Source organism: Macaca mulatta, chromosome 13, assembly GCF_049350105.2.
Source record: "Macaca mulatta isolate MMU2019108-1 chromosome 13, T2T-MMU8v2.0, whole genome shotgun sequence".
Taxonomy (NCBI): Eukaryota; Metazoa; Chordata; class Mammalia; order Primates; family Cercopithecidae; genus Macaca; species Macaca mulatta.
Genome location: NC_133418.1, coordinates 60,951,081 through 60,976,928, shown reverse-complemented (window position 1 = coordinate 60,976,928; position 25,848 = coordinate 60,951,081). Strand labels below are relative to the sequence as shown.

The following is a 25,848-nucleotide window of genomic DNA, read 5'->3' as shown; positions in this document are numbered from 1 at the left end:
GTATATCTCAAAATAGCTACAAGTGAGGATTTTGAATGTTCCCACCACAAAGAAATGACAAATGTTTGAGGTGATGAATATCCTAAGAATCCTCATTTGACCATTATACAATGTGTACATGTATTGACATATATTGTACTCCATAAATAGGTATAATTATTATATGTCCATTAAAATTTTTTTTAAAAATTATGTGTCAATTAAAACTTCTAAAAAACCAAAATGCAAATTAAAACCATACCTACTACAAAGTCTAAAGTTCAAAAACTGAACATGCCAACAATTGGTGAGGATGTGGAACAGCTGGAACTCTCTGCAGCTGATAGGAGTGTAAAATGTCATAGCTATTTTGGAAGACAGTTTGGCAGTTTCTTAAAAAGTTAAACATAAAACTACCATATTGAAAGCATCTATCCAAAGACTTGTAGTTGAATGTTCACAGCAGCTCTATTTGTAATAGTCCTAAACTGGAAACCCAAATGTCTAAACAAATTGGGGTATATCCATACAATGAAATATCACTTATTAATAAAAGGAATAAACTGTTGATATATGCAACAATATGAATGAATCTCAAAATAATTATGCTGAGTGAAAGAAGACAGACAAAAAAGAATATATGGTGTATGAGTCTATCTATATAAAATTCTAATGAATACAAACTGATCTATAGTGACAAAAGGCAGATCAGTGGTTTTGCCATCTTGGCCAGGCTGGTCTTGAACTGCTGACCTCATGATCCACCCACCTCAGTCTCCCAAAGTGCTGGAATTACAGGCATGAGCCACTGCACCCGGCCTCCCTTGTCCACTTGTTGAACTTCTGCCCATGCTACAAGAGCCAACTAAAATGTCTCGACCTCTAAGATGGCCTCCTAACTTCCTACTGAAAGTTCCTGTGTCTTATGTTCCTCCTGTTACGGTTTGCATAAACACATTTTTGAATTTACAACACACCGATTCTATGTTCTTTTTATATCTTAAACTCTACCACTGGCCAGAGCAGCACTTTTCAGCTTTTAAAAACTCTATGCTCTCTTTTGATAAACATACATATCTTAACCCTTAGTCTCACTGTTGGTTCTGAGAATCTCCGCATCCTTTATACAATATTGCCAGTCCAAAATTTTTGTTCAAGCTTTACTTTTGTCATTTGTGTTATAAAATAACATATTTTTGTTTTCCAAATAAAAGATAATATTTTATCATTGAATATACTTTTTTCAAGTTATATGTGTTTCTCCCTCCCTTCTGCTGCCTAGGAGATTTTGGCATACGTCCGTCTCTCTCCCAATTGAGAAACACCTTACTAAAGAAGGGGAATGTATCTTTTCCTTCTTTGAATCCCAATGTTGGACACACAGTAAACTCTCAACGAAGGTTTATAAAATCTAATTGAATTGCAACTATATTTTGAGGACCACAGACTCAATAGGAAAATAACAGTAAACTCACAAGAAGGTTCAAAATTAAGTGACAAAATACTTTTAGATAAATCACTACGATAAGCAGGCATCCTCTCAAGAATTTGAAAGACCTGGCAGGAACTGTGAAAATGCTGGAACTGTTTTCCAAAATGTGTAACCTATTGTATAAATGACTACTTTATGGTAGGATGTATTGCTATGGCCTCCAACCATAAGACATACTTTCAGCAGAGACTCAGGGAACAACAGATGTTGGAATCTCACTTTCATTCCCACAGTAAAAGGTAGGATGTTAGAGTACTTGGGGTAATTATATTAAGTTGGGAAGAGCCAAAATAAAATTTCAGAGAAATAAGGCATTGCTTGTCCTACCTTATTCTGATTCCACTTGAGCCTGAGAGGCAACATTTCTATGGTTGAGCAAGGCTGTTCAACCTTGTTTGGTGGGGAGGGGTGCCCACACCTCCCTCCTAAGGTTAAATCACCATCTGTCTCTAGGTGTGTATATCCTTGGGGCAAAGAAGAGGGCTCGATGTTGATTAAGCCCCTTGTGAGGAATAAATAGTTGATGCTTTCCATTCTTGAGTGCAAAGAGAGGAGGCCGTTTCACCAAAGTTTTTCAAATCACTTTCTCCGATGGGCTGAAAATACTGTTGGAAAAAACCCTTAAACCTCACCCAGCCTCGATTTCTAATCCATTGTGTGAGCAAAGGATTTTAAAGCTTAATCTAGTTTTGTGATACATAAGATCTAAATTATACTTTCATTTCTTTTTCCAAAAAGATTCCAAAAACTAGTTCTTAGAGTCAAGATACCATCCTCATCTTTGACATATTTATTAATAATTCATCAAATAGTTAGGATTCTTGGTATGCAAAGGTGAATAAACACATAATTCCTGTTCTCAGGTTTTTTCCAATCTTTCCCCTGCCTACCTATAACCCCCTCACGGCTGTTTTGTAAACTCCAAACAATCTAGGAACGTTGTCTTTTATTTTTATTTCCAGTTCTGTGCCCTGCACTCACGTTTTCAGCTTTGCACAGCTGTTTGTTTCCATCTTGCAGAAGTCACAAATGTATGGTGCCAAAAAGTGATTGGCAGTCGATGATCCTTTGAGTCCTGGGTACAGTACCTGGACCAGAGGAGGCTTCGTTCAACACATTTTAGTTTAATGAATGCATATTGTGTATATCACTCTACCCTGAGAGAAACTCCCAGCCACCAAAAGAAGCTAGTGGAAAGGGTTCTCGTGCGGGTCTTCGAGGACTGTGACTGCCAGAATACAATCTGGAAGAAAGAGATAGAAGGATTATTCTGCTCTTCACCAGAAGGATACCCCGTTAATGAACCAAGCTGAACACTATTATCCTCAATTATAGAGAAGTAGGTATTTTTCCTGTTACATGTTTTTCCTTCTAAGCACGTAACTCCCAAGGACATACTCGGTCTAATCAGAAGTAGGAGCTGAAGTGTAAGAAATGAAAGGCAAAGTCAGGACGAGAATCACAATGTTTTAATCAGCCCACATGGTCTGATTCAAGACACCTGCTGCTTTGTTTAACAACAGCAGTCTTCTCAGGAAAACACATCTTTCTCTGTTTCCTAGCACTGATGGATAATACATGCACAGCTTGGAGAACAACGTTTATTATGGTAACTAACTTCAGGCAGAATGGAAGCAGTAAAGAAAATAAATAGGTAGTTAGATTTCAGTGTAATGAAGCCCTTTTGGACTCTTTAAAATAAAATCCAAAATAAAACAAAACAAAAACTAAACAACATGTGGGACCTGAAACCCAGGCCAAGTAGTCATTTTGTATTTCTCCCTCACCAAATAAAACCACTTCAGAAGTGGATGGAATCTCGACACAGTTAGAATTGAGCCAACAATAGAAAATTGAAGAACCAGGTCTGTTACAGAATTGGTTTGAGAAAGGGTATTGCTCTTTGAGCCATTCAGCTTAATTAGTGTTCTTTTCCCGCACCCTGTATTATTACTTCAAATCTGCACCACTGGTGGGCACCATAAGAACTTGCTGTTTATTTCCTATAGTATTTCCATACTCAATCCCAGTCCAAATGCCAGGACTTGGGCTGGCTCTAAAATGCCATGTAGGTATTTGCTGAGCATGGGCATTCCATGACTGGTATATATTTGCCATCACACTTTCCTGTCCATATAGCATGTGTCACATGTGCCAAATATGTGTGCCAGAAACGTTGAATGGGACACATATTTCTGGGGTGACTTGGGAAGAGAAAGAGAAGGAAGGGATAGAGTGCTTACTCTCCTGTTCTTTATTTCATTCATTTTTGAGAAGTACTCCAGTGGTAGTTTGTCAGTTCATTCATTAATTCAGCATCATTTATTGAGTGCTTACTCAAGGCACTGTACAGTCACTATGCTAGGTTCTAGGAAAACAGCTGTACATAAGACGTATTTTCTGTCCTCAAGAAATACAGCCTACTTGGGAGGCAGATAGTCATGTTAACAACAGAAACGAAACAATCCGTGGGATACGTGCAACCAACAGAAGCAGGTATAAGATACAAGAGAAAAAAAGAGAAGGGAGCAATCACTTTGCCTGGGGAAACTAGGGAAGCTTCTTGGAGGCAGCAGCATGTCCCCAAAATGCATTATTACAGCCATAGTTCTAGTAAGTGAAGTTGTCACTAGCTCAGATCTTGTTAAGGAGCCCAGGATCCAGGAGCTCTCCCTCACCCAGCCACAGCTCTCTGGGCCAAAGGTGGGCACCTAATCTGAAGCAGTCAGTCCACAGACAACCTATGTGTGTGTGTATATAAAAGGAGAACTTAGAGCAATCACATTCCCTCAGGACTGGGAAATGCAGAGAGAACTGGGTAGCCCAGAAAGCCTTTCTTTCCTTCCCCTCTTTTCAGTGTTCATCTTTCAAACTGTTTCATCCTTCAAACTGCAGCTAAGTATCACTTTCTTATTAAGAAGTCTGGCTTGCATATACAAAAGAATGAAACTGGACCTGTATCTCGCACCATATTAAAAAATCAACTCAAGATGGATTAAAGACTTAAATGTAAGACTTGAAACTATAAAAATACTAGAAGAAAACCCAGGGAAAACTCTTCTGGACATTTGAATAGCCAAAGAATTCATGACTAAGACTTCAAAACACAAGCAACAAAACCAAAAATAGACAAATGGGATTTAATTAAACTAAAAAGCTTCTACACAGCAAAAGAAATAATCAACAGAGTGAACATACAACCTATAGAATGGGAGAAAAGATTTGCAAACTATGTATCCAACAGGGGACTAATATCAGAATCTAGAAGGAACTCAACAACAGCAGCAAAACAACTCAATTAAAAACTGGGCAAAGTGGGCAAAGGTCAAGAATAGACATTTTTCAAGAGAAGATATCCAAATGGCCAAGCAGCATATGAAAAAATGCTCAACATCACTAATCATTAGAGAAATGCAAATTAAAACCACAATGAGATATTGTCTTACATCAGTCAGAATTTTAAAATTCTATTATATTATTTAAAAGACAAAAAATAATGAATGTTGGCAAAGGTGGGTCAAAGTTGGCCACCTAATCTGAAGCAGTCAATCCACAGGCAGTGTGTGTGTGTGTGTGTGTGTGTGTGTGTGTATGTGTAATATATAAAAGGACAACCTGGAGCCATCACATTCCCTCAGGCCTGGAAAATGCAGAGAGAAATGGGTAGTTAGCCCAGAAGCCCCTTCCTTCCCCTTTCCGGTGTTAATTTATCCTTCAAACCGCAGCTAAGTGTCACTTCCTTATTAAGAAGGAGCAAAGAAAATGCTTATACACTCTTAATAGGAATGTAAATTCGTACAACCTCTATGGAAAACAGTATGGGGATTTCTCAAAGAGCTAAAGATAGAACTACTATGTGATCCAGAAATCCCACTCCTGGGTATCTACTAAAAGAAAAAGAAATAATTATATCAAAAAGATACCTGGCCAGGCACAGTGGCTCATACATGTAAACTCAGTGTGTTGGGAGACAAGGCAGGAAAATCACTTGAGGCCAGGAGTTCAGGACCAGCATGGACAATATGGCAAGACCCTGTCTCTGGGGAAAAAAAAAAAAAAAAAAAAAAACTAAAAAGGAAATTAGCCAGGTGTCATGGTACACACTGTAGTCCTAGCTACTTGGGAGGCTAAGGTGGGAAGATTACTTGAGCCCAGGAGTTCAAGGCTGCAGTGAGACATGATCGCACCACTGCACCACAGTCTGGGCAACAGAGGAAGACTCTGTCTCTAAAAAAAATTTTTAATGAATAAATAATCTTTTAAAAGATAGCTGTAGTCATATGTTTATTGCAGCACTATTTGCAACAGCAAAGAAGTGGAATCAACCTAAGTGTCCATTAGCAGATGACTGGATTAAAAAAGTATAGTGTGTGTATGTGTGTGTATATATATATATATATATATATACACATACACATAATGGAATACTATTCAGCCATAAAAAAGAATGAAACAATGTCTTTTGCAGCTATGTAGATAGAACTGGAGGCCATTATCCTACGTGAAATGACTCAGAAAGAGACAAATACCACATGTTCTCACTTAGAAGTCTGAGCTAAATAATGTGTACACCTTGGCATAAAGTGTGGAATGACAGACATTGGTGGCTTGGAAGGGTGGGCAGGTTTGGGTGCTAGATGATGGGAAATTACTTAATGGGTACAATGATCACTATTCAAGTGATGGCGACACTAAAAGTCCCGGCTTCACCACTAGGCAATAGATCTATGTAACAAAATTGCCGTTGTACCCCTTGAATTTATAGAAATTAAAAGAAAAAAAGAAGTCTGGCCTGATTTCCCTGACTTAGCCAAATCCCAGTACCAAATATCCAGCACTATTTCACATTTGCAGTGTTGCTTTTGTTTGTGCAACCTTTATTCATTGGATTAGCACCTAATTCCTTTTTACATCATTAACTCCATGAAGGCAATGAGCATGTCTCTTCTCTCATCACTGTATATCTAGCATCTGGCACTGTACTTGAGACATACGGTCAATAAATATTTGTCGTGTGAATGAACAAAAGTGTATCAATGAGGGCAAGCAGGAAAAAGTCAAGGAAGGGTGGGGTACTCTGAGCAGCCAGCGTCATCAAGAAGGTCTCAGGAAAGGACCTCTGAAGCAGTTAGAACGGCATTCAAAGGAAGATAGGAGGCCTCCCAAAGACAAATTTTGGCCCAAGACTAAAATAATGTTGTCTTAGGTCAGCTAGCATATGAAATTCCTTTTGAAAATAATGAAATGCGCCTGCACTTAATAGCAGAATTTGGGCATAGAGAATGCAGGTCCAAAAAAGCTCTTATTCTTTCTATAATGTTAATAATATAGATTACAAATGTGAGTCACCAACATGTGAAAGACAACTCTTCAAAGATGATTTTAAAATTCTGAACTTTTGGAAAAATATCTCTAGCTGGTGTGTGTGTGTGTGTGTGTGTGTGTGAGAATATGAAACTTCTAGAGGGAAATTCTAACAAAGATCTTGGTGTAATAGGGAAAGACAGTGAAGAAACAAGCCAAAATTTAGGCCCAATTACTCAGCACAAATTTAGCAATCTGAGATGTTTTAAGATTATTATATTCTTATAAATTTAAAATCACAACCCACATATGCAATTGTATCGCAGTACTTGAAATCAAATCTCAGTATTGAAACTGTATGAGGAACCAATGTTATGTTTGGGACACAGGCTTTAAAATTGGCAAATCCTGGGTATAAATCTTAATGCTTTAGGTTGGTTTCATCTCTGAAAACTTCAGTTTCTTAATATGGACCATGAAAATAATCATGCTACCTTATAAAGATTAAATGAAACAATATACACAGCGCTTGGCTACACTTACCCTGTGAGAGTTCAATAAATGACAATTACTGTTAAATAAATGAAACTATCTCCTTCAAACATTTAAAAATATTTCTTTTTTTTTTTTTGAGACGGAGTCTCGCTCTGTGGCCCAGGCTGGAGTGCAGTGGCCAGATCTCAGCTCACTGCAAGCTCCGCCTCCTGGGTTCACACCATTCTCCTGCCTCAGCCTCCCGAGTAGCTGGGACTACAGGCTCCCGCCACCTCGCCTGGCTAGTTTTTTGTATTTTTTAGTAGAGATGGGGTTTCACCGTGTTAGCCAGGATGGTCTCGATCTCCTGACCTCGTGATCCGCCCGTCTCGGCCTCCCAAAGTGCTGGGATTACAGGCTTGAGCCACCGCGCCCGGCCTAAAAATATTTCTTAAAAGTCTTTCTCCATTGGCTTTGCTCTTTAATTACACTGAGTCAGTTTTTTCCCTCAACCATAAGAAGAGTATTTAAACATACTCTTATTCTTCCTAGTCAAGGCTAGTGAAAATATGTTCCGTAGGCACAAAGGAGAGAAAATGTCTTTTTTTGTTCCCAGGTTCTTTTCATACCAGAGGAGTTACTCCTCCTTCCTCCCTTCTCCCTCTCTGCTTCTTTTGTACACACCTAGACTGGCTACTTAGCATGCATTCGCATTCATTGCTTTTCCCTCTAGGCGATGTGGAGAGCTGAACTCATTCATTATTGAAGAAGGGTAGTGTCATTTTTTTTAGTAGCTACTTTGAAAAGATACTACATTGGCATTTATAAATTAAGAACCCATAAATATTATATTATATACACTTACTTTTCTGCTTTAATATTTATAAAGTTCTCATGTAACACTCCAGCAGAAAATTTTTTCCCTAGAGTGCCATATTTTAGGAAAGGTTTAGGAAATATGATAAACGCTCTCTGTTCTTCTCTTTATTATATTCTATATTTTATTGTTGTTGGTTAGGTGAAAATCAGGCATCTTATAAATGCACGCAGTCTTCAACTTAACTGAAGCAAAACAACCACAACAATTTTCTTAGATTCATTTTCTGTCCCCAAATTGGAGCCTTACCAGTTTTAAATTAGGTCATCTGGAGAAACCTGATTTAACATCTAGTTTTTATATGACTGTGTAGCAAGACAAAGATATTTTTTAAAAGACTATATTGAGACAGAATGATCACAATAACAATTGACACATTTTTACTACGAAAAAGAGAGTACACATTTGGTAGCATAGCTTCTTGTATTGCAAACAAGATTAACCACATTGACCTGGCTTAGCTAAACTTTTAAAAAAGAGTTATGTGTTTTCCACAGATAAATTCCTCATTCAAAATATTTATGCTTGCCTTTTGTTTTTTCTTCTTTTTTTCTGAAACAAGGTCTCTCTCCGTTGCCTAGGCTGGAGTGCAGTGGCGCAATCACAGATCACTGCAACCTCTGCCTCCCAGACTCAAGCAATCCTCTTACCTCAGCCTCCACCACATCTGGCTAATTTTTAAATTATTTTATAGACACGAGGTCTCACTATATTGCCCAGGCTGGTCTCAAACTCCTGGGCTCAAGCAATCCTCCTGCCTCAGCCTCCCAAAGTGTTGGAATTACAGGAGTGAGCCACCACACTCGGCCTCATTTTGTTTTTTTTTTAATGTGATATTCAACTAAGCAGAAAGTGAAACATTTGAATTTTTTTAAAAAGTCCCATTATGGAATGTCTTTAGGAGAATGGCTCTATGCAATTTGGAAGAGAGCATCTAAGTAATCATTTTAGTCCAAAGTTACAGGAGTCCTGGAAAAATTTTAATGTCTAGGATTTGTTCACGATACTGCCAGTGCCATATGTGTGTTGAGCACAGCCTCTCGCTAAATTCTGATCTATATTCTTACCTCCATGAAAATGGTGACCTTTAAGTGTCAGCCTCTCACTTTGTTTTCAATATGGTGAGAAGCAAGTATGTCACTTGGCCACTTACATGGCCACATTTGAGACACTAAATTGCGTTTCATCAAGTAATACAGACATACGTAAAGCATGATCCGCAGAAACAGACTGCAAAAAATCCAAATTGCATGCACTGAAGTAACAACTTACAAAATGAAAAAGAATGATTCATACTCTCAAGAGAGATAAAATTGCACAAATGTGAGCACATAGAAAAAAAATCACAAAATTATTGTTATATGAAAAACAAACTCAGGGAATTTTATGTTTTGTTATTTGATGTATTCCAAGTGCCTCGAATATTTCTGGCATACAATAGGCATTCAATAAATATATGTCAAATGAATGAATGATTGAGACAAAACGAATGAGGAAAGGGTACTATTTCTAGAAGATTCTTACATTCCTTGATCATGACGATTCTAACCCTCTCCTATGAGTAAATCTGCCTTGACATTTAAAAAAATTACATAAACTAGGATATCCTTGGATCCTAAGAAAATAAACACAGAATAACTAAACCTTAAATGGAGAAAGAAAGTATAGTATTTGTGATTTTACAGAATAAGGTATTAGGAACTGAAGGGAAGAATCTAGAAGGACAGAGTGCTGGAGATGGGCCCCTGTGGGGAAGTGTGCCTCTAGGAAAGAAGAGACAGGCATCTAAGACAAATGTTTCTTTTTTGTAATTTTGCCAGGGTCAACCAGATTCCTACACCACAAGCAAAGTGTGCTTAAGCAAGTAGACTGGAAAAAATAGAGAAGTTTCTCTACTTATACCTACTGGTAAAACTACTGGACAAAAAGATGAAATATGTAGCCTTGGGGGAGGGTTTGTCTTATCTTAGACCAAAGTAATTTTGACTTAAAAAAATGTAAGGGCCCCATTAATTAAGGGCATTGAAACTATGAAGAATTAAATGTGACTAATTTTTATTGGCTGTTCCAGAACACATTACATTAAAAAGATACACTTAAAACATACATCATGGAACAGCATTGTCTAAAAGTATAGGTAAGTTTGAGCACTGACCATAATCCACTTTCTGTCAATTAAAATTATAGTAAATATAAGTAATTACTAAACTATGGAACCAAAATGCTACATTAATTTGATTGGTAAAATTGAGTCCAGGCCAGGCACAGTGGCTCATGCCTCTAATCCCAGCACTTTGGGAGGATGAGGCAGGCAGATAACTTGAGGTCAGTAGTTCAAGACCAGCCTGGCTAACATGTTGAAACCCCATCTCTACTAAAAATACAAAAAGGAGCCTGGTGTGGTAGCGCTCACCTGTAATCCCAGCCACTTGGGAGGCTGAAGCAGGAGAATGGCTTGAACTGGGAGGCGGAGGTTGCAGTGAGCCGAGATCGTGTGCCACTGCACTCCAGCCTGGGCAACAGAACAAGACTCTGTCTCAAGAAAATAAAATAAAATAAAATAAATAAAATAAAATAAAAAATGAGTCCAATACCATATTATCTCTTTTTATTTTAATCTTGTAAAGAACTCATGACATCTAGCACATTTGTAGTTGTATGTTGCAACATTTTGTAGCTAGAATGACTACACAGCCCAAGACACATGTACAAACAAGTAGTATAATTTTCCAGACCATGATGTTCCAGTACAGTCAAGTACCATAAAAAAACAAAATGAGCAATATGTCATTGGTGGGTATGACTCGCAGGGCATTAGCTAATGCAATTTTCCAATAGGGAGTCTACTCAACAGATATAACGATAAACAGAATTTTTCTTAGTAAAATTTACAACTTCATATTTTTATACTTGAGAGAAACATATGGTTCAGTACTTACAGACTTAGCAGTAGTGGGAGGCCTGTGAAAACTGTTTGCAGCTACAACTTGGAGCACATCTTTAAGACTTCTCTCAGAACTCTTTTAAGGACTTTTTCTTTTTCTAATGCTAAATACAGACTTAGTTCTATTTTACTTACTTGTATCATTCATTATAATCAACATGAATATTATCTAAAGGACATTTTTATTTTTACCAAGAGAAACAAACTGCCAAAGTTCCTTGTGCTACTGATTTAAAAAAAGAAATAAATCAAAGAAAAAATCTTGCCTTAATTTTTTTGCACCAATTCTGCAAATGGTTTTCAAAAACTATGATTAGGTGCACATAAATTCTATCTGCCTTGGTTGACCTCACATTTTCAAATCCCTTTTCTTTCTTTACCTATCCACTGATATCACCTTATGTTCCTGGTATTGCCAGACTTCAATATCACACACAACTATCTGTAGAGTATGCCTATAATTCTGAGCATTTGAACCCTAAACATAGATCTTCACTATGCTGCCCAGGTTGGTCTTGAATTCCTGGGCTCAAGCAATCCTCCCACCTCAGCCTCCTTAGTAGCTGGAACCATAGGTAAACACCACTGTACCTGGCTTAACATTGTCATTCTTATAACTATTTTTATTTCTATAAAAAAATTTACATAATTATTGTTATATGAAAAGATGGTTAAAGAATATGCAGACAAAAATATAGAAAAATGTAACAGAGATGTGCCAGATAATAAGTTAATAAAAACATTATATCATTTTTCTGGATTTTGTAATTTTTAGTGGCATTTGTCAGTTTTTGAAAAATTAAATTTGTTACAATTTTTTTTCTCCTATTCATTTTCATACCAATTTTGGTCTGCAATTAAGTGTTTTTTTTTCTTAGTAAGGGCCTCCAAAGTACATGATTTCAGGCCACACAAAACCTGGATCTGCCTTTGCCCAGTGCCTGGCTCAGAACCTGGCACATTAGGTGTTTGTTGAAAGGAACACTCTGTTTCTACCAACCCAAGGGTAATGACTTGATACTCAGCTTAGTGAAGGTAGAGTCAGCCTGTGCTGAGAGCTCTTTAGCATATCCAGCCTCCAGGTTGGACCAGTTTGGGGAGAGTGGTAGTACTACACCTGCCAGCAGAGATCCTGAACTCAGCTAGTGGGAAGCTGAGATAGCAGAGGCAGAGAAAATGAGGCTGAAGACTGTCACGTTGTTTTACAGTGAAGAAACAATATTTTTCCTTATGCTTTCATTTTTGAAGGGTACTGGAATTAATGAAAAGAAACTCTTTCTGTCTCCAAAGAGTATGCAAATTAATTTTCATGTGCTTGGAAATTTATTCTTTTGAGTTATGTTTCTCATTTGAAGAAAATGGTTACTCGCCCTTCCCTTTACACTGTATAATGTGAAACATATGTGAGTAGGATTACATCAAGTCCCAAGATATCAGTGTTTGGAAGTGACTGAAGTCTTCCACATAGAGTTCCAAGTTAAAATACTTTACTTAAATTAGCATGTGAATTGTGAATTGTGATATTGTTATTCTATTTATGTTTGTACTATTTCTACCCTAAAATAATGTTTAACCTCAAATTTTCTAGATTGCTTCATCAAGTGCTAGAAGTTCAGGAAGCTCCCTTAACTAAAGATAAAGTCAAATCTAGATAAGGGGCTGGGTTAACTGCTTCATGATGGAGCTGCTTCTGAGGCACCAGCACTTAGAACTAGAGCCACCCATCAGACCAGGTGGGATCACCCAGAGCCTGATGGGAGAGATGGGGTAGGCAATCCTCACTCAAGGTGCTGGGGGAAATTATAGGGCAGCATGATACCTAAGAGTATAACAATCGATAAATTCACACAGTTGATGCTATGGGTTCTGATACTCAGAGTGGGGTGCCCCAAATGGGAGAAAATATGAATCTGAGAGGAAACCAAACCAATAACAGAGTCAGTACCAGCCACAGGGAAGCAAGGCAGAAACTCCGTTAACTAAACTGAAGCACAAGCAGGTACACAAGTGGGTCTTGGAGGATGAGACAGACTGTAATCAGAACTTGAGCAGGTAGTTAGAGTTGGCCTGGCAACATGGGTGACTTGATGCTGAATCCCATAGTATTGGGCTACAATCCCTTAAATCTCTTCTGTTCAAGTTGTGTATTAGACAGTAGGATAAGTTCAGCTCATGGTTAGGACCATGAAGCCTTTGATGAGGGAAGAAGGGAATTGCAGAAACTTGGAGCCAGGCAAGAACTAACTGATGATGAAGTAAAGGAAAGTCCTATTTCTGTACAGGACTTTCGAAATAAAACATCAAAAGAGAACACATAAACAAAACTTAATGACATAAGGAAAATAACTTGAATCTTCTTTGCTACTTCTAAGAAAGAGAAGACCTCTTAGGGGAAATATTTTTAGTAAGAGAAAGAAATAATCAGATTTTTAAAACACACATTCTTTAGTTTTCCTTTACATATAATAAGGCAAGAAAGTAAGTGTCAATATAGAATGTAATTAAGGACTGTTTTCTAAAAATTCAGGAAGGATTAACTTAGGATAAATAAAGCTGCTTTCTCTTTCTAATACTGATTTAGCAACTGTTTGACATGAATTCTTCACCTAGGAAGCTGCTCAGCATATTTTTTCTCTTGACTCATTGCCTGACTCACCAGGGAGATAGGCTGTTTCCAATTCTGGACGTCACTGGGGTCTGTCATTTACCCCCACATATAATTGCTCAATTCCTGGGTCTAGGGTAGGGAATACTTTAGAGTATTCAATATATTATAAATAGAATTTAGAATTTTCCTTGTTGGCATAGACTTGCTGTGTGACAAGTTCAGGATGACCACATATTAGTCCCTAACGCTGCCATGTTGGCTAAGTTTCTATCACTGTGCTGCAACCTCAGTTCCTTACTTAGTATTCCAACTCTTTTTGGGATGGAGACTTATTCTAAGACCTAGTCTTCCTAGTTGGGCATCTGATGCATTGTTAGCTCTGGATCTTGTCTCCTAAAAGACTGAATACTGCATCTTATACCCATAGCCTCCACCTAGCATTCTTCTTGGAAGGTAAATGATAACCCTAAAGCCATGGAAATGGTGCCTACTTATCTTAGAGCACTGCTTATTGCTTGAATATTTGCCTAGAATAACACTGAGATTAGCACCATCCCACCCTTGGACACTGAATGGAGTCCACTGAATATTGATCCTGGAGGCCATCAGACCAGAGTTTCCAGTCCCTTTCTTCACCTAGGGTATCAGGAAGGATCTCCATAATGTGTTGCATGGAGGATAAAAGCAAAGATTTGGAACCTAACAGATGTAGGGTTGATCCTAGCTCTGTCACTTAATTTTAGATAAATTACTGAATGTTTCTAGACCTATTACCTCATCTGCAAAAATGAGGATAGTGATTCCTATTCACATAATGACTATGAAATTAAATGAGATAAATAATATAAAGCATTTACTATGGTGCCTGCATGTAAAAGCTGCTTAACAAATCATTGCTATTTAGTTATTAGCAAATATAAGAAAAAAACTATATTCATTCATCCAATAAATGTTTAGTTGCCTATTTGCTGCCAATTATTGTATTGCGCTCTGGAGACACAAAGGCAAGGACATGAAAAAGAATCAGTAAATAGACATCTTCAAAACAGTGTGCTGTGAGTAGTGCAATGACATGCATATTAGTCCATTTACACACTGTTATAAAGAACTGCCCAAGACTGGGTAATTTATAAAGAAAAGAGGTTTAATAGAGTCACAGTTCCACATGGCTGGGGAGGCCTCAGGAAACTTACAACATGGCAGAAAAGAAAGCAGGCATGTCTTATATGGTAGCAGGTGAGAGAGGGCATGTGAAGGAGGAACTGTCAAACACGTATAAAACCATCACATCTCATGAGAACTCACTCACTATCAAGAGACCAGCATGGGGGAAACTGCCCCCATGATCCAATCACCTCCCACCAGGTCCCTCCCTCCACACATGGGATTATGGGGATTATAATTTGGGATCAGATTTGGGTGGGGACACAGCCAAACCATATCAACACGTCAGCCCTGAGTGATATGGCTATACATATGAGGGGTGTCTAAACCAGAAGAGACAATACTGTAAGAGTATCCTAAAGAAAAGAGATGATTAGGAGAAAAGAGGGATAAAAGGTGCTCCTGGGAGAGCATGAAAGAGCTTGACTCATTTGAGAAATTGCAAGTAATCTATCAACGTGGCTGGAATACAGACAGACAGCAGGGAGGTGAGTCAGAGCACGAAGTGGAAATTAAGTAGGGGTTTCTCACCATAGCCCTTGTGGCTGGGCAAAGGAATGTGGGATCAAACCTGAGGGCTGTGAGTGGCAGGTGATGCATTTTAAGCAGAGGAACAAGATGATCAGATTTGTGTTTTAGGGAAAAAAATCACTCCAAAGCCCTCATGAACAACATCATAGATTCAAATAACACTGAAAAAAAAAAAAAAGGCAGAACTACCATGGTAGAAGCCCATCAGTGTTTGACAGTTTCTCCTTCTTGTGCTACTCAAGAGGTATGCTCTCCTCTTCTTAATTTTGAAATGTAAATGTCATCACAGAATACTTTCAAAGACAATAGGATAATGACAATAAAACATTTTTGGAATAAAAAGTCTTTCAGTTTGAGCTTCTTGATTTTTTTTAGAGACAGCCATGTGGAACTGTGACTCTATTAAACCTCTTTTCTTATATTGCCCAGACCAGAGTACAGTGTCTATTTGCAGGCACATTTATAGCACACTATTGCCACAAACTCCTGGGCTCAAGTAATCCTCTTTCCTCAGCCTCCTGAGTAGCTGGGACCACAGGCTGAGTTTCTTGATCCTTTTTAAGAACAAAACTATACATTTTCCAAAATGATTGAAATGAGGCTAGGCATGGTGGCTCACACCTGTAATCGCAACCCTTTGGGAAGCTGAGGTGGGAGGACTGCTTGAGGTCAGGAGTTCAAGATCAGCGTGAGCAAAATAGCAAGATCCCATCTCTATTAAAAACAAATTTTTTAATTAGCCAGGTGTGGAGGCTCATACCTGTAATCCCATCACTCTGGGAGGCCCAGGTGGGAAGACTGCTTGTGCCCAGGAATTCAAGATTATAGTGAGCTATGATTGTGCCATTGCACCGAAGTCCAGGTGACAGAGCAAGACTGTCTCAAAAAAGAAAGTTAAAATAATAAAATAATAAAATGAAATATCAGGATCCCTACATGTGCTCCCAAATCTATGATCTTAATAGTTGTACATGCATCCCCGATAGTCACAGGTCTGACTGAAAATTACTATGAATGGAAATTAATGTGAAATGTTTATTCTTTCAGGGACCAGGGTAAACCTATGTCTACACTGAACTCTCTATAAATATTATTGACAATTTATATTAAGACATTTAAATTAAGAAATCTTAATTTTGTAAAATACTTAGTACTTGCATAGTGTGTGTGTGAGTATCATATTGCCATTTTTAGAATGCTGGCAGGAAATTTAATTTTTAAGAAGTGATTATAGAGAACTTACAGAAACTGAATTATAATTAAAGACAACTGTTGAATCATATATACAGATAAAATATTAGGTGAAAGATGTTAGATACTGGTTGTTGAAACCTCTATTTTGCATGGGGTCAACCCGGCTATGTCATGCAAAAAAAGGCATATTCCAGCCAAAGCCGCACTCTGAATTGCTCTCTTTCATGTTTGTACTTTGCCATTTCTCCTTTTTTCCTTAATGTTGGCTTCTACTTGTGTAGTAGACACTGAGGTCATCTCTTCAACATATATTCCACCCCTCCAACATTGCACAGTAGCCATATGTTTTAAGGAATTGACCCCAGCAACTGAGACAGCCTCAGATAAGTCTGATTCAATCAAGAAAATCTTCTTTGCCTGTAACTGGTCTAGGAACCCATGCTTAAACCAAGTAGCACATGGCATTCCCTTAGAAAAAAAGTTAACTGACTTAGGAACAGATATGTAATAGTATCTAGGCCAATGAGCCATGTCAAAAAGACTGCTAAGGAAAAAGTCTCCTCACTCTTAAAAAGAGATGGAATTTTTCCCCTGCTGGCATGAGCAAAGCATGTAGCTGTATTTGTTACTATCATCCTATGACCAGTAGGAAACTACCTTAGGATAGGCCTGATATTATCTTGGGTTCTTGATGACCTTCTTGAACTGCATTTCAGCCAAACCCGAGGCCTATTCTACCTCTAGAATTCCAGTTGTGTGCACCACTACATTTCCTTACTGTTTAAGCCACCACTTTGAGTTGGGTTTTCTGTTACTTGCAGCTGAAAGCATTCTAAGTGATGCAATTTCCTACCACTTTTGACAACCATCTTTGCTTCCAATGAGGTGCACCATTTGGCTTTCTTAGCTCTAATCACCAGCACTCTTCTATCTAGTCATTTGTAGTAAACACTGTTTGTTGTCTACTCCATATTTGTTCATAGCTTCTTCCACTAGACATTATCACATAGGACAGGTTATTTGAACCTTGTGTAGCCAAGAGAGAAGCTTGCCTGAGGACAAAGTCAATATGCTGAAAATGACAATATAGAAAAGTGGAAAAAGCTCTGAGTCATTTAACTGCTGGAATACTCTACTTCCAGCCTTCTTATTATCTGATTAACAAAAATTCTCATTGTTTAAGACAATTTGAGTTAGGGCATTCTGTTGTTTGTATTTGAAAATAACCTAAATGATAAAGAATTTGCTACCAGAATATGGAATTCTGCAAATAACAACCCTAAAACTGTGGAGTTGGATGAGCGGAACAACAATGAGGATCCCACTGTTTCACGCTGAGAGGATGGTCACTCTTGTTCTGTGGGTGAACAACATTTCACTTTGTACCTGAGCACAGCCTTCTGAGACTCTAGTATTAGGGAAAATGGTAAGAATAAGAATGTTGAGCCAGGTGCAGTGGTGCACATCTATAATCCCAGTTACTCGAGAGGCTGAGGCAGGAGGATCACATGAGCCAAGGAGTTTGAGACCACCCTGGGCAACATAGTGAGACCCTGTCGAGAGAGAGAGAGAGAGAGAAAACATTGGTATGTACTGGCTATTTCTTAGGGCTTTCACTAAAAACCCATAGTAAAGAAGGAAAGAAGGTCAAGAATCCTTGGCCTCCCAAAGTGCTGAGATTACAGGCATGAGCCACTGTGCCTGGCTGGGCATTTTTTAAGACAGTAAGTGTGTGTGGAATGAAACTTTACTAACCATATATGATACTATTGGCTATCTACTACACATCCATCCCCCGTTATTCCTTATTTAAGGAATTTTACTTTTGTTCCGGTACCCACTCCCTTCTATGTGTCCATGTGCAGCAGGAGAGACTGGTTTCTCCAAAGAGGTAAATCCTGACTGGTCTAGACCAATCATGATTCTCCCATTCCCCTTGCTAGTAATTGTTTTAGATATGGTTGTGCTGAGCAAGGAGATATGAGAAGTCTGCTAGAAGACTTCTGGTAAAGGTTTCTCTACTTTTTAAAAAAGATACAGGAGAGTTATAGCTTCTCTCTGTGTGCTGTAATTTATCATGTCAGGTTGTGACACATGGACCTGCTGCAGCTATCTGGTGACCATGAGGAGACCCTTATACTAAGTACAAAGCTGACATGCTAAGAAGAGGAAAACAACAGAAACGGTGTTCTTCAGACATTGAATCAAGCAGTCTTGGAGCAGGAGGAGGTAGAGCAAGATGGTCAAATAGAAGCCTCCACCAATTGTCCTCTCTGCAGGAACAACAGATTGAACAACTATCCACATAAAAAGGCATCGTCATAAGAACCAAAAATCAGGTGAGCAATCACAGTATCTGGCTTTAACTTCATATCATTGAAAGGGGCATTGAAGAGTGTAAGACAGTCTTGAATTGCTGGTGCTATTCCCACCCCCATCCCCTGGCAATGGCCATGTGGCACAGACAGATAATGTGTGTGCTTGGGAGGAGGCCACAATGACTGTGAAACATTGCACTGGAACTCAGTGCTGCCCTGTCATGGTGGAAAGCAACATGGGGCAGAACTCAGCCAGCCCACAGAGGGAGCAGCCCCAGCCAGAGGAGAGCAGCCCTAGCCAGAGGAGAATTAACTGACTGAGTTCTTACCACCACAGGATAAAGTGCTGTGTGATCCTAAATAAACTTGAAAAGCAGTCTAGTCCACAAGGACTCCAATTCCTGGGCAAGTCCTGGTGTTGTGCTGGGCTTGAAGCCAGTGGACTTGGGGGGCACAAGATCTAGTAAGACACCAGCCAGGGTGGCCAAGGGAGCATTTGCACCACCCCTCTCCCAACCCCAGGAAGTGCAGCTTGCAGCTCTAGGAAAGATTCCTTCCTTCTGCTTGAGAAAAGGAAAGGCAAGATTAAAGAGGACTTTGTCCTGCCACTTGGATACCAGTTCAGCCACAGAAAGATAGGGCACTAGGCAGAGTCCTGAGGCTCTCTTCCAGGCCCTAGCTCCTGGACATGCCTTGGGCCAGAAGGGAACATACTGCCTTGAAGGGAAGAAGCCAGACTTGCCAGGATTCATCACCTGTTGACTAAGCAGACCTTGGATCCTGAATAATCAGCAGCAATACATAGGTGGGACTTGCCATGGGCTTTGGGTGAGACTCAGAGCTGTGCTGGCTTCAGGTGTAACCCAGAATATTCCCAGCTGCAGTGGCTATGAGGACTCTTTCTGCTTGAGAAAGGGAGAGGAGCCGGGCGCGGTGGCTCACGCCTGTAATCCCAGCACTTTGGGAGGCCGAGGCGGGCGGATCACAAGGTCAGGAGATTGAGACCACGGTGAAACCCCGTCTCTACTAAAAATACAAAAAATTAGCCGGGCGCGGTTGTGGGCGCCTGTAGTCCCAGCTACTCGGGAGGCTGAGGCAGGAGAATGGTGTGAACCCGGGAGGCGGAGCTTGCAGTGAGCCGAGATCGCGCCACTGCACTCCAGCCTGGGCGACAGAGCGAGACTCCGTCTCAAAAAAAAAAAGAGAAAGGGAGAGGGAAGAGTAAAGAGGACATTGTCTTGCAGCTTATGTATCAGCTCAGCCACAGTAGGACAGAGCACCAAGTGGCTCTTGGGGTTCCTGATTCTAGACCGTGGCCCCTGGACGGCATTTCTGGACATACCCTAGGCCAGAGGGGAGCACACTACCCTGAAGGAAGAGTCCCAGGCCTGGCAGCATTCACCACAAACTGACTGAAGAGCTATTGGGCCTTGACTGAACATTGACGATAGCTAGGGAATATGTGCCACAGGCTTGCAGCAGTGGTGGCCACGAGGAGAGACTCCTCTGGCTGTGGAATGGGGAGGGAAGAATGGGAAGGGCTTTCTTTTGTGGCTTGGGTGTCAGCTCAGCTGTAGTAAAATAGAGCACTAGGTAGATTCCTAAGGTTTCCAACTCTAGGTTCTAGTTCCCAGATGTCATCTCTGGGCCTGCCTGGGACTGAGGAGGAATTGCCACCCTGAAGAGAAGAACATGAGCCTGGCTGGCTGGCTTCACCATCTGCTGACTGTAGTGCTCCATAGCCCTGAGTGAACATAGGTGTTAGCCAGACAGTGATTACTGCGGGCTTTGGGTGAAACCCAGTGCTGTGTTGGCTTCAGATCTGGTGGTGACCACAGGGGTATTTATGTCATCCCTCTCCCAGCTTCAGGCAGCTCAGAAGAGAGACGGGGGTGCCGGGGTGGGGGGAGCGAGAAACTTTGTTTGTTTTGAATAAAGTAAGGGAAGAGAACAAGAGTATCTGCCTGGTAATCCAAAGAATTATTCCAGATCTTATCCAAGATGACCAAGGTAGTACCTCTACAAGTCTGCAAGAACCACAGCATTATGGGACTTGGGGTACACCCTAAAGCAGATACAGCTTCAATTACAACACCCAAATCCTTTCAAATATCTGGAAAGCTTTCCCAAGAAGGATGGGTACAAACAAGACCAGACTGAAAAAAAGTACAATGAACGCCTAACTTGTTAATACCCAGATACCGACGAATACCCACAAGCATCAAGACCATCCAGGAAAACATGATCTCACCAAATGAACTAAATAAGGCACCAGGGACCAATCCTGGAGAAACAGAGATATGTAACCTTTAGACGAAGAATTCAAAATATCTGTTTTGAGGAAACTCAAAGAAATTTGAGATAACACAGAGAAGGAATTCAGAGTCCTATCAGATAAATTTAACAAAGAGATTGAAATAATTAAGAAGAATCAAGCAAAAATTCTGGAGATGAAAAATGCAACTGACATACGGAAGAATGCATCAGATTCTATTAATAGCAGAATTGATCAAGCAGAAGAAAGGATTAGTGAGCTTCAAGACAGGATGTTCAAAAATACATATTCAGGACTGGGCACAGTGGCTCACACCTGTAATCCCAGCACTTTGGGAGGCCAAGGCAGGTGAATCACCTGAGGTCAGGAGTTCAAGACCATCCTGGCCAACATGGTGAAACCCTATCTCTACTAAAAATACAAAAATTAGCCAGGTGTGGTGGTGCACGTCTGTAGTACCAGCTACTCAGGAGGCTGACGGAGGAGAACTGCTTGAACCCAGGAGGCAGAGGTTGCAGTGAGCTGAGATTGTACCACTGCACCCCAGCCTGGGCAACAGAATGACATTCAGTCTCAATAAAATAAAAAAAAAGAAAAAAGAAAAGAAAAGAAAACACATATTCAGAGGAGACTAAAGAAAAAAGAATAAAGCACACCTAGAAAATCTAGAAAATGGGCTTAAAAGAGTAAGTCTAAGAGTTACTGGCCTTAAAGAAGAAATACAGAAAGAGACAAGGGTAGGTTTACTCAAAGGAATAACAGAGACTAACCCATACCTAGAGAAAGATATCAATACCAAGTACAAGAAGGTTATAGAACACCAAGCAGATTTAACCCAAAGAAGACTAGCTCAAGGCATTTAATACTCAAACTCCCAAAGGTCAGGGGCAAAGAAAGGATCCTAAAAGCATCAAGAGAAAAGAAACAAATAACATACAATGGGCTGAGCTCCAGTATGTCTGGCAGAGACTTTTTAGTGGAAACCTTACAGGCCAGGAGAGAGTAGCATGACATATTTAAAGTACTAAAGGAAAAAAAAAACTTTTACCCTAGAATAATAAACCTGGTGAAATTATACTTCAAACATGAAGAAGAAATAGACTTTCCCGGACCAACAAAAGCTGAGGGATTTCATCTACACAAGGCCTGTCCTACAAGAAATGTTAAACTTCAATTAGAAAGAAAACAATGTTAATGAGTAATAAGAAATCATCTGAAGATACAAAACTCACTGGTAATTAAATACACAGACAAATGCAGACTATTGTAACACTGTAACTGTGGTGTGTAAACTACTCCTAAGTAGAAAGACTAAACAATGAACCAATCAAAAATAACCAATCAAAAAAACAACTTTTCAAGACATAGTACAATAAAATATAAATATAAACAACAGTTAAAATGTTAAAAAGCAGAGGGAAGAAGTTAAGGCATAGTCTTCATTAGTTTTCTTTTTGCTTGTTTGTTGGTTTGCTTATGCAAACAGTATTATCAGCTTAAAATAATGAATTATAAGACAGTATTTTCAGGCCTCATGGTAACCTCAAGTCAAAACACATATAATGGATACACAAAAAATAAAAAGCAAGAAACTAAATCATACCATGAGAGAAAAACACCTTTACTAATAGGAAGACAGGAAGGAAAGAAAAAAACACCACACACACACACACACAAAAACCCAGAAAATAAATAAAAAATGGCAGGAGTAGGTCTTTACTTATTAATAATAACACTGAATGTAAATAGACTAAACTCTCCAATCAAAAGACAGAGAATGGTTGAATGGATTAAAAATCAAGGCCCAGGCCAGGTGCAGTGGCTCACACCTGTAATCCCAGCACTTTGGGAGGCCGAGGCGGGAGGATCACAAGGTCAGGAGATTGAGACCATCCTGGCTAACACGATGAAACCCTGTCTCTACTAAAAATATAAAAAATTAGCCAGGTGTGGTGGCGGGCCCCTGTAGCCCCAGGTACTTGGGAGGCTGAGGCAGGAGAATTGCTTGAATTGGGGAGTCAGAGGTTGCAGTGAGCTGAGATTGCGCCACTGCACACCAGCCTGGGCGACAGAGTGAGACTCTGTCTCAAATAAAAAACAATGACAACAACAACAACAAAAATCAAGACCCAATGATCTGTTGCCTACAAGAAACACACTTCACCTAAAATGACACACATAGGCCGAAAATAAAGGAATGGAAAAATATACTCCATGCCAATTAAAACAAACAAACAGATCAGAAGTAGCTATACTTATATCAAACAAAATGGATTTCAAGAATTACTTATTTTGAATTTTGGTAGGTTATCAGTGTTCCTACATCTAAGATTTATTCGTGATCTGAAATACTTTAGAAGTGAGTAAATGTGTGTTTCTTACCTTTGCTTAATTACCATACCTACTAAGAATGTTTCATACTTTAGAATCTGCCAATACCACTAATAGTTTTCTGTTCCTGGAATTTTCCGTATTACGTAAATCAACTACATTTCTGAAAAGCTACGTTGTTCAAAGTGAACAGTAAAGTCCAAGAAATCTACCCTATGAGGAAATTAAGAGGGATCACCAATATCTTGTTAGTTGTTGAATTCAGGGGGAAAAACTGAATATAAAGGAGAGTGAACCATAGAAGATAATTAGTATTCTAGAAACAGACTTTTAGATTTGGAAGTGACCTCAACTATTATCAACTTACAAATGAGATAACTGAAGCTTACTGAGATTCAGTGATTTGCCCAAGATCTCAGAGTTAGTGGCACTTTTTGGAATATACCAAAGTAGCCTTGACTTCAGTCTTTCCTTAACACTAGCCCTGATGGTGACAACTACTCAGTAGTAGCCTCAATGGTTTGTACCAACATCAGAGTCTTTCCTCAAGGGATATAATTCTAGGGTGATGTAGGCAAGACATCCGCAAATATTTCTGTAAAGGCTTGGATAGTAAATATTTTACACAAAAAGTCTTTGTCTCATACTCCTTTTTTTTTTTTAATTTGTAACCCTTCGCAAATATAAAAACCATTCTTAGCTTGAGTTCTAGTTAAAAAATAGGCTGAAAGCCAGACTTATCCCTAGGCTAGTAGTTTTTCAATACCTGTTATATGTCAGAGTGTGTTGGTCAGTAAAATTTTCATTAGCCCAGCAAAATGAAAAAAGTAAGGGTAATGTAGTGAACTAAATCCATTCAGTATAAAGGACTACCCTCTGTTCTGAAATCATGCCCTTCCTCCATTTTGGAGGATGGAGAAGCATTAAAATGTCCTCTCCTGTATGCAGTAGTGATGACACAGATAGTAAGATTTTGCTTGTCCTGTTTTTTATGTTCTTCCTTGGTTAAAAAAAAAATTATTGGTCTACATATCTAATTGGAAATTACATATATATAATTATTCCCTGAAATCTCAACATCTAAGAGTCTTTGTGAATATTCACTGATTCCAAATAAGGCATCTTAGGCTTTTAGAATGTATCCAAATGGGATTCACAACTGAATGGCAACATATAACTTAATTCTAAAAAAAAACCCCAATGGAAGTCTGGCAATTATTTCAGAACCACTGAGAAACTTTTGAGTTCCTTTTATTGTGTGATAAAATGTTACTTTGTATAGTGAGTAATGGAGCTCAGTCCAGCTGCATTTCTGGTTCTTGCATAGTGGAAATAGCCTTTCTTCAGGACCTGTCTCTCCTATTATGGCGCCACATAAGAAAAGTGATTGTAAATTATTTAAAGACAGAGACCATATTTTTTCCATGTTTCCATATTCCCACAGCATCAAGCATAGGCAACTTGTATTTTTTTCTAATTAAATAAAAAAATGAACAAAATAAAACAATCAAAAGTTCAGAAGTATGTTGGAAAGATTACTGCCCATAGCAGATATGAACCTGGAGAAATCTGAGGAATACTCCAGGGTTAAATATGTGGGTCCCCTAGGCAGAGTAATAATTTGGCATTTTTTAAAGCAATATCTAAAAAATAAATGCTCAACATTTACTTATAGGTAACACTAAATGCTTCATGGAAAAGAGTGCACCTACTGCCACATAGCAAATTATCCCCAAATTCAGCAATTTAAAACAACAAACAGGCCAGGCACCGTGGCTCACGCCTGTAATCCAAGCACTTTGGGAGTGCTGAGGTGGAAGGACTGCTTGAGTCCGGGAATTCAAGGTCAGCCTGGGCAACAGAGAGAAACCTCATCTCTACAAAAAAAACCAAAAAAAAAAAAACTTAAAAATTAGCCAGGCATGGTGGTGTGCTCCTGTAGTCCCACCTACTCCGGAGGCTGAGGTGGGAGGCTCACTTGAGCCCAGCAGGTCAAGGATGCAGAGAGCAGGGATTGTACCATTATACTCAGCCTGGACTATAGAGTATGGCCATGTTTCAAAATAAATAAATACATAAAAATAAAACAACAAACATTTATTCTTTAACAATTTCTGTAGGTCAAGAATTGATGAGCATCTTAGCTGGGTGGTTGGTTCCAGCTCAGGATCTCTCATAACTTTGCAGTCAGTCTGTCAGCTGGGCAGGAATCATACGAAGGTTTGCCTCAGGTTAAAAAATCCATTTCCAGGATGGCTCACTCAGAGAAATTGGTTCCTCAACCATGTGAGCCCCTCCATAGTGCTCCTTAAGTGTCTTATGGTGTATCGGGAGTGGGTTCCTGCTGATGGGTTCGT

General features: G+C 39.3%; 1 long non-coding RNA gene across 4 annotated transcripts in view; it reads right to left on the bottom strand.

The window, feature by feature from the left end:
* The window catches only part of LOC106992985 (uncharacterized), a 143,969-nt gene that overhangs the window by 74,782 nt on the left and 43,339 nt on the right, over nt 1-25,848 (bottom strand). For 3 of the 4 annotated variants that reach the window (XR_013402760.1, XR_013402763.1, XR_013402761.1), the window contains exon 3: nt 10,540-10,658. This is a non-coding gene — a long non-coding RNA (uncharacterized LOC106992985). Of the gene's footprint in view, nt 1-1,380; nt 2,715-10,539; nt 10,659-25,848 lie in introns of those variants that run through there. The other variant, XR_013402762.1, reaches the window with a different exon arrangement.